Below are 17,201 nucleotides of genomic sequence, written 5' to 3' on the forward strand. Positions count from 1 at the left end.
TCCAGTGGCTCTAGATGGCTACAATGATACTAGGGATAATAAGGACTACCGAAGAAGAAAAATTGGGTTTACACCAAATCAGCACCATGGTCAGGAGAATTGGGTCGGCATCAAATCGGATACATGCTCAGCAGCATTTGGCCGATACATGCTAAAAATCAACCTCTACGGAGGTTAAGTCAGAAGCAAATCAGTAATCAGATCTGCCTCACTTCATACCAGCATTTTCTCTACAAAAGATATCTGGTTCACCAAAGATTAGCGTACGGTTTGCCTCACATCAGCGTATGGTTCGCTTCAGATCAGCATATGGTTTGCTCTACAAAAGAAGGCCTATTGATGGTCTTGATGAGATGGGCATATTTGAGGGTGTCACTGTCAAAAGGTTTTCGAGTGTAGTGGGCTGTGGTAGTAGAACGAGTACTTTCGAAACCATTGCATGACAAAGAATGGGGACCACAGACAGGACTTCAAGACAACCTGGCAACCTTTTGCATTGGCATCATGGTGAAAGTAAAATCTCGGCGATTAAATTTTGAGGACAATCCTTTGGGAATACCTGGTTTTGTCAAGCAAGTGGTCGGCTGGACATGAACCAAAGGAACTCCACGGCAATCAGCAGGTTAGTAAATCAAAACTGAGATGTTATTGAGCCAACATGTGGTCTCAGCTTTGATGCCAAAGTGTGAATGTATCCAATTGGATCCAATGGGACCCGAGCATTTCATCGTTGTCCTTCGTTGACGGCAACCAGATGCAAGTACAATAGGTTTCTACTAGAAAGATATTCACTCAGCGTACGAGCAATTTGCAGTTAACCATGCTCAGATACATTACGATCATCTTCATGACCAGTGGACTGGATAACTCAAGGGAGGATCGGGCATGAGTAACACATTTCTTTGAAACTCATCTGGTCGACATCGCTATACATATATAGCATGTCATGGATAGTGGTGGGAAGATCTTGGAGAGTTAGTTTGGTACGAGCTCCAAAAATCTCACGGTGAAAAACACAAGCAATGAGGAACCCTTCAAAGGTGGCTGTCTAATCCAGTGGCTCTAGATGGCTACAATAATACTAGGGATAATAAGCACTACCGAAGAAGAAAGATCGGATTTATACCAAATCAGCACCATGGTCAGGAGAATTGGGTCGGCATCAAATCGGACACATGCTTAGAAGCATCTGGCCGATACATGCTAAAAATCAACCTCTACGGAGGTTAAGTCAGAAGCAAATCAGTAATCATATCTGCCTCGCTTCATACCAGCATTTGCTTTACAAAAGATATCTGGTTCGCCTCAGATTAGCATACGGTTTGCCTCAGATTAGGCCTCAGATCAGCGTATGGTTCGCTTCAGATCAGCACATGGTTTGCTCTACAAAAGAAGGCCTATTGATGGTCTTGATGAGATGGGCATATTTGAGGGTGTCAATATCGTTTTGCACAGTGATCATGCCATGGTCGGGACCTGCGACACAAAGGTGATCTATCTAGAAGATTTTTGGCAAATTGGCGAGCTTTGCAAATATCAAAGTGTATAGTCGCTGCTCTCTCTCTCTCTCTCTCTCTCTCTCTCTCTCTCTCTCTCTCTCTCTCTCTCTCTCTCTCTCTCTCTCTCTCTCTCTCTCTCTCTCTCTCTCTCTCTCTCTCTCTCTCTCTCTCTCTCTCTCTCTCTCTCTCTCTCTCTCTCTCTCTCTCTCTCTCTCTCTCTCTCTCTCTCACACACACACACACACACACACACACACACACACACACACACACACACAAAACACTATACTTTGTGCTCCTCCTACCTTGCGCGTAAACGGTCTGCTGCTTGCTCCTGCTCTCGACCTCACGATGATCTCGTCCTGGGTGTGTAGTAGGAAGCCCCAATTTTTCCAAGGCAGGCACGACAGCTATGGGTTTACTGAATCCTCTCTCTCTCTCTCTCTCTCTCTCTCTCTCTCTCTCTCTCTCTCTCTCTCTCTCTCTCTCTCTCTCTCTCTCTCTCTCTCTCTCTCTCTCACTCTCACTCACTCACTCTCTCACACACATACACACACACACACACACACACACACAAAACACTATATTTTGTGCTCCTCCTACCTTGCACGTAAACCGTCTGCTGCTTGCTCCTGCTCTCGACCTCGCGATGCTCTCATCCTCGCGGTGGCAGAAGTTCTCTTCAGCAAGCGCACAAATCAGCGCTAATTTTAACAAGCACCGCTCTATCTTTATCACATGTCGAAGCGAATTTAAAAATAGCCTCAAAAAGGCTAAAAAACAGCCTAAAAAATGTGTACCCAATTTCATAGGCAGCACGCCTATATCACTTCCTGCAAGCAGGCAGTGCCAACAAACTCGATTACTCAAAAGATAAGAAGAGCTCGTTCTCATGCCAGTTCATATTTTACAAGGCGACATAGAAACGGCTGAAGTTAAAAAAGAAAAAGCATCAGACAATTAGAAGTTGAAAAGTTCGAAAGGGGCTTTCAATGGTAAGGGGAAAAGCTTGAATACGAAGAAGCAAGAGAATTCAACAAAACGAACAGTGCCAATTAAAGGAAGAGCAAGGCCAGATCCCGGTGGATTCACTTATACTTAGGGAGGGGTGCCACCTGCGTGCAACACCCCTCTATCTACGAACCCCATAGCACTAGCGTTACCCCCTATCTACAAATTCTAAAGAACCCATATACACCCTTTTCTACAGTGCTTATATAGTCAACTTGATCCCCTCTCTAATATATATACGGGTTGTAAATAGTCATTTTTAGAAATTTTGATAGTTTTCTTTGAACATTGACACTAATTTCACATGGACGCTTATTTCAAAATATTGTTATTTTTAGCTAGTTTCCTTTGTACATTGACACTTATTTCTAAATCTAATGCAGCGTGATATGGAGCAACATCAAAAGACAAGGAGGAATGATGTTTCCAAGGAGATTCCAAGTTTTCTATGTCTCCTAAACAACTAAAAGGACAAAATGGTCCCCTAGTGGCTAGAAAAACTTTTTTTTCCGATCAACTTGTGCCTATTTCTCTTGAGGCTTGTAGCAAATGTTCTATATAGATAACATTGCAATAATTCTCTAAATCTCTCTCTCTCTCTCTCTCTCTCTCTCTCTCTCTCTCTCTCTCTCTCTCTCTCTCGTGCTTGTCCATGGAAAATAAACAATTCTCTTCTCTCTTTCTCTCTCCACCCCCCTCATCTCTCTCTCTTTTGAGGGATAGGTCCTTCTACATTGAAGAGATTCCTTCTCCATACTCCGTATTGCTCATGCATGCTTTATTTGGCTCATGATGTTCACAATTAACATGCTAATAGAGTTTATTTGTCTGATTACGCAAGAGTCATGGATCCATATCAACAATTGATAACCAAAAGGACATCGATGACAATCCATCCCAAAATGTACTCTCCCAGCCCTGTTACTACTCATTCTCATCGCCTCCCTTCACGATGATTTGCATAGCTTCACTGTTACCATATACATGTGTTAATGATGTGTGTGAACACACTAGGACCGTCGGGGCATTTTTTCCCTCTTTAGGAGGTCTTTTCCCCCGAGCATTGTATATACGCCCATCACTCTAGGGCTATCTATCTTTCCATTGCACACTAAGTAACATACTCTCTATTGTGTGCCTTGAGCTTCCTTCATCTTCTCCAAGCTGTGTGCGTTTCTCTGCAACCCTAATTCCAACAATTGGTATCAGAGCAGGTTACGTTCTCCCGGGCTTAGTCGCCAGCTACTCCAGCATATACCTACTCACTTTCTTCGATTACAGTGAGGTTTGGCGAGCGTTCACAGGTCGACAAATATTTCGGGAAAGCTTTTAGAGCTTAGTCTGCTCATATTTCTGATTCGGGCTCATTTCGGCCTCCGTTTCCACTACAGGCAGGTCTGCACAAACAATTTCGTCATTTTGTGCAAATTTTTTTCCATTGCCGTTTTTTGCATAACAGGTGCCTTACATGTAGTCTTCTACGATTTGTGCTATATAGCACGTGTTGTTCCCGCTCCGTTTCTTCTATTTTCGGACAGTTTTCACATCAGGTGCATCATTTACCATGGCTGACAACAACACAGATGTCTTCAAGATGTTTGTTGCTGAGGACAGGTTGGATGGGGACAATTTCCCTATGTGGGTTTTTATGATGCAACACGTTCTTGTGTCAAAGGGCGTCTGGAATATTGTGCAGGGCACTGATGTACGTCCTGGTTCTGAGGATGTAGGCAATGTTGAGGATGTTGCAGGTCTTGCTGCAAGGATTTCTACTATTAGAGTTGTTTTGCCTACAGTAGAACAAGCTCGTTGGGATGTAAAGGATGCGCAGGCTCACGCATTGAATGCATTGTCTGTGAAGCGCACCATTGTTCCTCACATCCATTCAGCAAAATCTACAAAACAGGCTAGGGATATTTTGGCTAGTCTTTATGCAAGTCGCAATGAGGCTAAAATTGCTTTGTTGCATAAAGAGTTGGAGTCGAAGATTATGCATGAGGAAGATGATATGGACACTTTCCGTGCTAGTGTCAAGGATATCAATGAGCAACTTATTTCTGCAGGTGAATTCATTTCAGACAGTTCCCTTGTGCAGACTATTCTTGATGCCTTACCAGATTCTTACCAGACTTTTGCTAGTACTTGGAGACTTATAACCCAATGAAATCCAGAAGTTGTCAAGTTTGATGCATTTGCACATTGCTATTGCAAGAGTCACTTTTTTAAAAAAATAGGACTAGACAGCGTGCAGTTGAACAGGCTTTTATTGCTTCTCAAAGAAAGGGTGGTAACAGCAATGCAACCACTTCTTATGGTTCTGCTACGAGTGGCAAAACTTATGTTCCCAATGCTTCTGCTAGCACCACTTCGTCTGGAAATTCTGGTGCTAAGGGCAAAAAGAAGATGCGTTGCCATTATTGTAAAGCTAAAGATCACTTGATTAAGTCGTTCCTAAGTTGAAGGCCAAAGAGGCTAAGAAGAAAGAGGGTGGTTCCACTGCAAAATGTTGGTTCCACTACAAATGCAGCCATTGTTGAGTCTTCTGTAAAAGGAGACTGTAATGCTAATGTTGATGCATGCAGCCATTGTTGAGTCTTCTGTAAAAGGAGACTGTAATGCTAATGTTGATGCAGAATGGGCTTTAAGCATAGAGTGCACTTACAATCCTACTATCCATGATGCATGCTTGTCAGTTGCTACAGATTCACATGTGTGGTATGTCGACAGTGGTGCTACAAAGCACATTACCTCACATCGTGAATTGTTCACCTCTCTCGAGTCTGTCCTCATGGGAATTCAGTCACTTGTGCCAACAATGCCTCTTATCCGGTTAAGAGAGTTGGAAAGATTGTGCTTACTGTTGCTAATGGCAGTTCTTTTACACTTGTTGATGCACTTTATGTACCTGGGATCAAGAAGAATCTTTTGTCTGTATTCGCACTTGCTAGACTTGGACTTGTAGTCAAATTTGTGGATGACAAATGTACAGTTCATGATCTCAGTTTTGGTGATGAAATTGTGCCTTTCGTTCCGTGGGTTGTATATGCTCACTTTGTATGACAAGTGTGGACAAAATTTTGCAAATGCAGTTGCAGATTCAAGGGCTATTTCAGATGTAAAACTTTGGCATGTACGTTTTGGTCATCTAAATTTTGCCAGTTTGCTGCGTTTGCAGAAATCTGATATGGTTCCTTCTTTGCCGCCTCTTGAAGCACCTGTCAAACATGTTTGTGAAGGTTGTATTCTGGGTAAAATGCAGCATTCTAAGTTTCCAAAGGATGGTTCAGTTAGGGCCACATGCAGGTTGCAGCTTGTGCATAGTGATGTTTGTGGGCCCATGCAAACACCAGCCTTGGGCAATTCCCTGTACTTCATGACTTTCGTTGATGATTACTCCAGGCATGCATGGGTATTTTCGCTTAAACCGAAGTCCGAAGTTTTTATGTGCTTCAAACAATTTCTGGCTATGGCTGAAAATGTCTCGAAATGTACTATGGGCACCCTCCGTTCTGATCGAGGGGGGGAGTATATATTTCATGAATTCAATGCATTTCTGGCTAGTCGTGGTATAAAACACCAATGTACAGTGCCTTATACACCTCAGCAAAATGGTGTTGCTGAGAGGAAAAATATGTCACTTACGAAAATGACACGATGTATGGTCAAAAGTCAAGCTTTACTACATTCTTTTTGACTTGAGGCCATCATGTGTGCCACTTATGTACTAAACCGGTGTCCTACGAAAGCTTTGCAATCTATTACTCCATATGAAGCATGGCATGCTAAAAAGCCTTCTATTGAGCACATGCGTGTTTTTGGCTGTTTGGCATTGATAGCCGTTTTTCGGCTCTCCGTAATTGCCATAGTGAGTTATCCCACCCTACCAAAATCACCTAAACACTGTGGCTATTCTTACCTTTTCATTGTACATAGGCGTGTGTGAGTTAGGGGGCTTTTCTCGTATCTTCTTAAAACCCTAAGCTAGCTAGTCAGTGGGCTAGTTGAGCCAAAAAAATAAAAAAATAATTAAAAAAAGGTATCTTATGGCCCATTTGTGTGTAAATATTCCATTGTATATATGGCCTAAATTTAAGGGTTTTTATAATTATTTTTGTATTTTATTTAAATATTTATACTTAGGTGTGTGTTTTATTAAACCTGTGTATGCCTTCTTTCATCCTCTTATACCATAAGCATATTTTTTGCCAATGTGTACATACTCTAACCTCATATTTTTCTTTTATACAAATCACCCCCACATTTTCACCCTCACTCTCGTGAAAACAAAAATTGATTTCTACTCTCTTAGTCACGTTTATTATATTATTTACTTGCATATATTTTCCTCTTTCACCCAAAGTAATACAAAGAGTGACCATATCATATGATTCCAATATCTTTCCATATCCATAATTTCTCCACATTTATTTTATTTTATTTTTTTCTCATTATTCTAACACCATGTGCTCATTGAGCTAAAATCCATGAATACTCCATACACTAGTCCCACCATGTATATATTGCTTTATTCACCAATAATCCTCCTCCATGCATGTGTAAAGGGAAACTTGGATGCTTTGTATTATGATATGACAAAGGAGGGTCTCACCTTGGATGCATTGTCCAAATTCAACAAAGGAGGGGGCCACTAAAAGACTTTTGCAGGCATAAAAAATAGGGTTTTTGGTGAGATTTTTGGCACCCATCTCCACTCCGAATTTGGAGCAGTGGTCAAAAGAGAAAATGTGGAACAAAAGCTGAATAATCACCTCAAAAATTTGGTGATTTTTGGAGCAACCACCGGTGAGCTATGATTTTTTGAGTGGACCCCAGTCTGCCCACTTTTCTCACAAAGTAACCCATAGTCTTCTCTCACCTCCTTTCCCACTTCCACACACATACACTCATTCCTCTCCATCCCTCACTCAAACCTGCAACTTTCATGGCTTACTTCATCTTCTTCACCATTTCCATCTCTCCTTACTCCATAGCTCAAAAGCTTATCATCTCTACACACATATAGCTCAATTTCTCTCTCTAGAATCAAATTCATATTACCATAACCTCTTCATCCTTTCATAAAAGAGAAAAAAATCAGAAAATAACCAATCTCAAGCCCTGCAAAAGGAGGAGTTTGATCATGGAGAATTCAACTTCCCCATGGTCACAAGAACTGCACCGACAAAGTTCTACAACCGCTTCATTCACTGGAGAAGAAGGTGGAAAATTTCATTTACATCTTGTGGTTTCCACCAAATTGTGTATATTCTCATTCTTCTCTTACTTTTTATCATTGTATATATCATATAATGCACCTTCATTGCATATGCCATGTAATTTTATCCCATCCTACTAACTTCAAACTACTAACACTAATTGCTAACCCTTTTTTTGTAAATTGCACCCACTCTACTCTACCGTGGAGTAGGCAACCTCACACAAAAATCACTCACCTCTCTAGAATCTTCTCTATTTCACCTCAATAATTCTCTCCTCTTGAGCCCACATCCATGTGACTCAAGAGACAAGAGAGCCCCACTCTCATAAGAACATATAAAAATTTTCATAAACATGGTTTTCTATGAAAATGTTGATTAGGTATAATCCTAAGTAAGGCTCTCCTCACCTATAAATAGAGCCCTTCTCCCTTTGTAAAGGGCAGGATCCCTACACTATTGCTCACTACTTGAGCGTGCCATTCACCATCTTAGTTTTAGGGAGTGAGAGTGAGCTCTCTATGCACCATTACATGTGGTGTATAGGAAAGCTTCTTTGAGCTAATTATAGCATTGCAAGGGAGTGAGTGATTCATAACTTACAATCAAAGTTGTACCTACTTTTGTGCATCAATTTAATCAATAAGTTGGGTGCAAATCGCGGGTCAAAACTCTCTTGAGTCTCTCCAATTCACGCTTGGCAACCTCATCTCGTTTGGTTTAAGGTGACGCGTTTTCATTTTGAGATTCTTTTGTAGTATCTGCTTGTATGTGACTCAAGAGCTCTTGTGTTTGTTTTTGTTGCTTGGGAAAACATTATAAGAGGGTTGTATGGTGAGAGGTCTCCCATAACCCTAAGATAATGTGTAGATTGCAACATCATCAAACTTAATCGTGTCTCTTGACTCTCCTGCAAGCTGTTCATGCACCCACGTCAATCATTAAAATTGAAGCTAAATTCTTGCACAAAGATCTCTCTCTTTTGTGTGTGTGTGTGTGTGTGTGTGTGTGTGTGTGTGTGTTTGGTGTGTGTATTTGTAGCATTAAAATTAGTGATAGTGTACCCTTCCTTCTCGCTTGTATTGCTAAGGCATTCTCGTCTTTTGCGTCCTAGTTCGCTCTCTAACTAGGTGGTGGCTCTATCTTGTTTGGGTTTGGCTGTGGGTTGGTTGTTGTGTTGTGCTTGTTGTTGCCCCAGCCCCAATTGAGCAGCACGGGAGCCTTGAGGGGTGTTTAGAGGTCGCCTCTCTTGTTGCCCGCCCCGAACCGCCTCAATTTTGGTGCCCCCACTGAGGACGGCTTGTGTACGTTTTGTGTAGGCTCAACCTTTAGCATAATCAAGTAGCTTGCATGAATCACGAGAATTTGTATGATCCTTTTATTCCCCTTGCAAGGTAAAAGGTGCACATAATTGTTAGTACTAAGTTACAATTTCAACGAGTAATTCGTAGAATTTTGGGCCCTCGTAGGTTGGCCGAGATAAACGCTTCAGTAAATCCTTTTATTTTGCCTCTTATTAGGTACGACCTTAGTTTGGACGTCTATATTTTTGTTTTGTTTTAAGAATTAGGTCATGCATAGACCATGGATAATGGCCCAGGAATAGAGGTTTTCCCCTTCCATTTCACTCCACACATTAGAGTAAACATTGCAATTAGTAGAAAAATCCATTTTCAACTACGTATGGTGTTCATGTTTGGTGCCCAAAGAGTAGGAGAAATTCTCGCATCACCAAACCCTGTCATCCTACCTCTTATTGATTATCATAGGTCATTTGATGTGAATATTTTTATTTTGTGGTAGAATAGATTGCAATTTAAAAAATATTATTGAAAAAAACAAAAACGTGTTGTCACTTTGAAACTAATTCAATGGAGACCCAATGCCAAATGTCCGGATATCCTCTTTTCTTTGGAGAGCCTGTAGAGGATGCAGAATTATTTCTAGCAAATTTCAAGATGTCTTGTCGTATCAAGAGAATAGTAACTGATCAAGAACGTGTAGAGATGTTTGAGGTGGTCCTTAGGAAAGATGCTAGCACTTGGTTTGACTCTTTGCCTGAGGAAGTTAAAGGGAATTACACGGAAGTTGTGAATCATTTTAAGAGGTACTTCTTTGATCCCCAAAACACTCAAAAGCTATGGCAAGACATTGTCTCTCACAAACAAAAAGACTTAGATGACTACTACATGTATAAACAAGAGTTTCTACGTCTTTGGGTTGTATGGGTGAGAAATGTTGCTAACCCTGGTGATGGTGCAGAGTTCCTAAAGAAGGAGAGGTTCATAGACGGACTCTTTCCTGACCTTAAGGTAAAAGTTGAGGCGGGTGCAGCTGAAACTAGGGCTGCTGAGAAATATAGGAAACTCAAGTGCTTAAGGGGGGAGGTTCCAATAGAAGGTCTTAGACCCGAAAGGTAAGTCACGAGCATCAACATCAACGGCGGAAGTGATTGAGAAGTTAAATGAATCTTTAAGCAGCTTGTGAATTCACCTTACACAAGCTGTAGGTCCAAAGGGACAAGCAAAGAAGTCTGAAGAGCGAGATTCATGACCTAGGAGAGTCTTGCAATGTTGGAATTGCGGTGAGTCTGGACATGGGATGTATAATTGTCCTTGGCCACGTGGGGAGCCAGGGAGACCTAACTTGAATTACCCAGTGATGAATGCAGGTGAAGGAACTAGTCAGCAACCACGGCTTCTACAAAGGCCAAATGGAGCAAGACCACCTCCACATGGAGTGGAAGGAGTTCCACCTTTGCCAGACCCAAATGTGCATGCGGTAGAGGTGACAAATTCAAGAGAGGTTGACATGGAAGCAAATGGCATTAAGCGTGGCCGAGGGAAAGGTAAGGAGAAAGAAGGAGTTACATCACAAAGTGACCATGGACGAGAAAAGAAGGCAAAGGAGACCAAGGAAGCTAAGAGGACTCGACGTCGTATCAACCTCCAAGACTTCCCTCTTGGACATGGAATGGCTCCATACAACTTGTTGGAAGACATGAGAGGTAAGGGTCCTGATATCTCATGGTCTCAGTTTCTTGCATTATGTCCACAAGTTAGGAGGGATTTAACAAAGGCAGTTAGCACGAGGAGAAAGGTAAAAGAGAGTGTGCATGTTGAAAAAATTGCACAAGCTGAAATGAATGAGGATATTACACCTGTGCTAGATTGTTACATCAAGGGAAGATTGGTTAGGAAAGGTCTAGTGGATGGGGGTGCACAAATTTGCATCATGACAGAGGGGCTCATGCAAAGACTAGGCATGCACATCCATGAGACACCTGAAATTAAAGTCAAGATGGCAAACAATAGCAAGGCTAGGTGCGTAGACATTTGTAAAAATGTTTTTGTGGAGGCCTTTGGCATTAAGAAGGCAGTGGATTTCTATGTCATGTCTACCAAAGGAAATGGTTACCCATTTATCCTAGGAAGACCATGGATAATGAAAATGCGAGCTTTGCAGGATTGGGAGAGTGGAAAGCTAATTTGCAGGAATGACAATCATAAGAAGGTTGTCTTTGACATGAAGGAGCAACGCCAAGAGGTACTCCATGAAGAATCATCTCAAAGTGAGACGGAGGAAGACTGGACCGATAGCACTTCAGAAGGAGAAAGTAGCGGCAGCATTACTGAAGAGGAGACTTCCATTGAAGTCATGGGGGTAAGGTTTAAGCCAAACAACCAAGAGACCTCTTTGCCCAGGTTTGGAAGAGGTAGGTTCCCAAGAGAACCAAAAAGTGGAAGATGAAAGAATGCTAGAAGGTATGTTATCTACAACACTTACAAAGGATGAAAGAGAGGAGCTCAAAGGTGTGTTAAGGAAATTTCCTAGGCTTTTTGCTAAAGACTACACCGATATGCGTGGAGTAGATGTTGTTCAACACAAAATTGAGTCATCAAGGAGCAGGCTTTACTCAAGGAGGTAAGAAAGCTTCTAGCAGCAGGTTTCATTTATCCAGTGGAGAATTCAGAGTGGGTCTCTCCCGTGTTGTCACTCCTAAGAAAAATGGCAAGTGGAGGGTGTGTGTGGATTACCGTCCACTCAATGAGGCAACAAAAAGAGATCACTTTCCCCTTCCATTTCAAGATGAGATACTAAATGAGGTAGCTGGTCATGAGACGTACATTGTGTGTGATGTCTACTCGGGTTACTTTCAAATAGGTATCGCATTGGAAGATCAATTGAAAACAACCCTTATCACTCCTTGGGGTGGTTATGCTTTTAGAGTCATACCATTTGGTCTTGGTCTAACAAATGCTCCTGCAACATTTCAACGTTTCATGAACATGGTGTTTCAAGCATTCTTTGGAAAGTCAATTAGGGTGTTCATTGATGATTTATGCATTTATAGCTCAAAATCATTGCATCTACAAAGGGTAGAAGCAGGTTTAAAGAAGCTCTACGACATGGGAGGTCAACTCAACCCCGACAAATGTCACATAGGTGAGGATGAAGTGATCTTGCTTGGTCACAAGGTTTCCTATAAAGTTATTGAGGTGGATCCAGCAAAGGCAAAAGCTCTCATTGAGCTACCATCACCAAAGAGTCTTAAAGAGGTCATCTCATTCATTCAAAAGGTGAAGTATATGTCACGCTTTATTCACTTAGCTTCGGAGTTGCTTCATCCTTTGCAAAAGTTGACACAACAAGTAGAATTTGCATGGTCTGATGAGCTTGAAGAGTACTTTTGTAACATTAAAGTCATTTTGTCAGAGCTACCAACACTCATGCCTCCTTGTTGGGAGAACACATTCTTTGTTAGCTCTAGTGTTGGGAAGGAAACGATTGGTGCAGTTTTATTACAACAAGATCCCCACAGTACCAGGATGCGACCCATCTACTTTGCTAGTAGGGTCATGAATGCTTTGGAGAGAGGCTACACAGAAGCAGAACTCATGATGCTCTTCTCTCATGTTTGCGTCGAGAAAGTTTAGATCCTACCTGCTACCAAAACCTTTTGTAATTCTCACTGCAGAAAATTTGTTCCCTTGGGTGTCATCTCAAATGGATCTTAGTACTAGGATCTCAAAGTGGATTATGGAGTTGCAAGAGTTCCAATACTCTTTCAAGGTAGAAGATAGTGTGCGTGCACAATTGGCATGGATTCTCACTTATAGGGTACATGAGAAGGAAATTAAGGTGCCTCAAGTAAAGACCCTACCATTGCCACCACCAAAAAGTATTCCTAATGCTTTTACCTTGTTCTTTGATGGAGCTTTTCGACGAGTCACAGGAAAAGCAGGAGGAGGGCTAGTATTGCTCAACCCAAGTGAAGATGTGGTCATGAAAGAGAAGGTCAATCTACCAAGTTCAACTAGCAACAATGAAGCAGAATACGACACACTACTTCATGGTTTGAAGATGTGCATTGGCCAACGGATACAACGTCTCATGGTAAAGGGATATCCACTTCTCATTGTGAATGAAATTTTAGGCATTTGGGTATGCAAGAGTGAAAGCCTAAGAACAAAAGTTCATGCCATTCGTAGATTATTTAATCAATTTGAAGAAGTGCAACTATATCATATTCCTAGGAAACAGAATGAAGATGCCGATTTACTTGCACAACAAGTAGTTACATGTGTTGAGAAAGAAGTGCAGGTCATCATGGTGGCAGTAGCTGTCAAGCAACCGAAATACCAGGGATTCGAGTCATTGGATCCCATTATTGGCTACATTTTGGAGGGCGAGTTTCCACAAGACTTCACTAAAGCTCAGAAGAGGAGACTCATGAAGAAGGCAACTTTCTATCTCTTCCTAGAAGGCTTCCTCTATCAAAGAGGGAAGGATCAAGTGTGCACAAGAGTACCAACTATCGAGGAAATTCAAACCATTCTAAAAGGTTTGCATGAAGAGGCATGTGGTGGTCATTTTGCCCAACAATTAACTGTGAAGAAGATTTTTCTTGCGGGGTATGTTTGGCCAAGTTTGCATGTGGATGTTCAACATTGGTGTAAAAGCTGTCACAATTGTCAGATAAATGGAAATAGAAGGTTGGTGCATGGCCCAAGGCAAATAGTGCTTGCAAATGGACCCTTTGAAAAGTGGGGCGTTGATGCTATGGGTCCTCTGCCTAGGACAAAAAATGGTAAAGTCTACATTCTAGTGGCTGTAGACTATATGACTAGGTGGGTGGAAGCACAAAGTGTGGCAAAGGTAAATGAGAGGACAATGAGCAAATTCATCTACACTCACATTTGTTGTAGATTTGGCACACCTTTGGAGATTGTTTCTGATAATGGTCTAGGGTTTAGGAAGGGCTTGCTTACAGAAGTTTGTGAAGAACTTCACATTCTACATCGTCACAGTACACCCTACTATCCCCAATCAAATGGTTTGGTAGAAAAAGCTAATGGTGTCATTGCAGGCATCATTAGGAAGATGGTGAAAAACAAGACAAAGTTGTGGGATGACTTCTTGGATGGTGCCTTGTGGGCATATCGAACCACATATAGGGAAGCCACGGAGTTCACACCATTTCACTTGGTCTATGATCAAGAGGCTTTGCAGCCTATCGAGCTCACCATTCCAACAATGCGGCTTCATGGCAAAGGTGCACAAGATGATCAAGAGGTATGGATGGATCGACTTCTTACATTAGTGGAGCTTGAGTGGAAAAGAGAAGCAGCTTACGAGTGTTACAAGACGAAAGCCACACAAACGAAAGAAAAGCTCGACAAGAAACTAAAGGACAAAGGCATAAAGGAAGGAGAGATTGTGCTAAGGTATGACAGTCGACTTGACAATCGTTTTGATGCTAAGTTTGAAACTAGATGGCAAGGGCCATACATAGTCAAGAAGGCTTTCAATTCAAGTTACTATCAGCTTATGGACTTCAATGGCAAAGAGCACTCCAGAAAGGTAAACAGGTATCGCTTGAAGCCCTATTTGAGTCGCCTTCTTCGCCTTCTCCCAAAGGATCTACCAAAGATCTATCCAAAGGCTGCTGTCTCATGTAAGTATTGTTACATGAAGCATGAGTGTAACTCCAACCAAAATTCTGAGGGGCCAAACAATGAAGATCTCATCAAGGACTCTGAAGCACTCTCTTTGGAAAAGATGCTCTATGATGGTACATGAATATACCATCATCCTGGGGGAGGGCTAATGATAGCCGTTTTTCGGCTCTCCGTAATTGCCATAGTGAGTTATCCCACCCTACCAAAATCACCTAAACACTGTGGCTATTCTTACCTTTTCATTGTACATAGGCGTGTGTGAGTTAGGGGGCTTTTCCCATATCTTCTTAAAACCCTCAGCTAGCTAGTCACTAGGCTAGTTGAGCAAAAAATAAATAAATAAAATCAAAAAAATAAAATATATTATGGCCCATTTGTGTGTAAATATTGCATTGTATATATGGCCTAAATTTAAGGGTTTTTATAATTATTTTTATATTTTATTTAAAAGTTTATACTTAGGTGTGTGTTTTATTAAACCTGTGTATGCCTTCTTTCATCCTCTTACACCATAAGCATATTTTTTGCCAATGTGTACATACTCTAACCTCATATTTTTCTTTTATACAAATCACCCCCACATTTTCACCCTCACTCTCGTGAAAACAAAAATTGATTTCTACTCTCTTAGTCACGTTTATTATATTATTTACTTGCATACCTTTTTCTCTTTCACCCAAAATAATACAAAGAGGGACCATATCATATGATTCCAATATCTTTCCATATCCATAATTTCTCCACATTTATTTTATTTTATTTTTTTCTCATTATTCTAACACCATGTGCTCATTGAGCTAAAATCCATGAATACTCCATACACTAGTCCCACCATGTATATATTGCTTTATTCACCAATAATCCTCCTCCATGCATGTGTAAAGGGAAACTTGGATGCTTTGTATTATGATATGACAAAGGAGGGTCTCACCTTGGATGCATTGTCCAAATTCAACAAAGGAGGGGGCCACTAAAAGACTTTTGCAGGCATAAAAAACAGGGTTTTTGGTGAGATTTTTGGCACCCATCTCCACTCCGAATTTGGAGCAGTGGTCAAAAGAGAAAATGTGGAACAAAAGCTGAATAATCACCTCAAAAATTTGGTGATTTTTGGAGGAACCACCGGTGAGCTATGATTTTTTGAGTGGACCCCAGTCTGCCCACTTTTCTCACAAAGTAACCCATAGTCTTCTCTCACCTCCTTTCCCACTTCCACACACATACACTCATTCCTCTCCATCCCTCACTCAAACCTGCAACTTTCATGGCTTACTTCATCTTCTTCACCATTTCCATCTCTCCTTACTCCATAGCTCAAAAGCTTATCATCTCTACACACATATAGCTCAATTTCTCTCTCTAGAATCAAATTCATATTACCATAACCTCTTCATCCTTTCATAAAAGAGAAAAAAATCAGAAAATAACCAATCTCAAGCCCTGCAAAAGGAGGAGTTTGATCATGGAGAATTCAACTTCCCCATGGTCACAAGAACTGCACCGACAAAGTTCTACAACCGCTTCATTCACTGGAGAAGAAGGTGGAAAATTTCATTTACATCTTGTGGTTTCCACCAAATTGTGTATATTCTCATTCTTCTCTTACTTTTTATCATTGTATATATCATATAATGCACCTTGAGTGCATATGCCATGTAATTTTACCCCATCCTACTAACTTCAAACTACTAACACTAACTGCTAACCCTTTTTTTGTATATTGCACCCACTCTACTCTACCGTGGAGTAGGCAACCTCACACAAAAAATCACTCACCTCTCTAGAATCTTCTCTATTTCACCTCAATAATTCTCTCCTCTTGAGCCCACATCCATGTGACTCAAGAGACAAGAGAGCCCCACTCTCATAAGAACATATAAAAATTTTCATAAACATGGTTTTCTATGAAAATGTTGATTAGGTATAATCCTAAGTAAGGCTCTCCTCACCTATAAATAGAGCCCTTCTCCCTTTGTAAAGGGCAGGATCCCTACACTATTGCTCACTACTTGAGCGTGCCATTCACCATCTTAGTTTTAGGGAGTGAGAGTGAGCTCTCTATGCACCATTACATGTGGTGTATAGGAAAGCTTCTTTGAGCTAATTATAGCATTGCAAGGGAGTGAGTGATTCATAACTTACAATCAAAGTTGTACCTACTTTTGTGCATCAATTTAATCAATAAGTTGGGTGCAAATCGCGGGTCAAAACTCTCTTGAGTCTCTCCAATTCACACTTGGCAACCTCATCTCGTTTGGTTTAGGTGACGCGTTTTCATTTTGAGATTCTTTTGTAGTATCTGCTTGTATGTGACTCAAGAGCTCTTGTGTTTGTTTTTGTTGCTTGGGAAAACATTATAAGAGGGTTGTATGGTGAGAGGTCTCCCATAACCCTAAGATAATGTGTAGATTGCAACATCATCAACCTTAATCGTGTCTCTTGACTCTCCTGCAAGCTGTTCATGCACCCACGTCAATCATTAAAATTGAAGCTAAATTCTTGCACAAAGATCT

The sequence above is a fragment of the Adiantum capillus-veneris genome, chromosome 29 (assembly GCF_014529385.1).
Source record: "Adiantum capillus-veneris isolate H3 chromosome 29, ASM1452938v2, whole genome shotgun sequence".
In the NCBI taxonomy this organism is placed as follows: Eukaryota; Viridiplantae; Streptophyta; class Polypodiopsida; order Polypodiales; family Pteridaceae; genus Adiantum; species Adiantum capillus-veneris.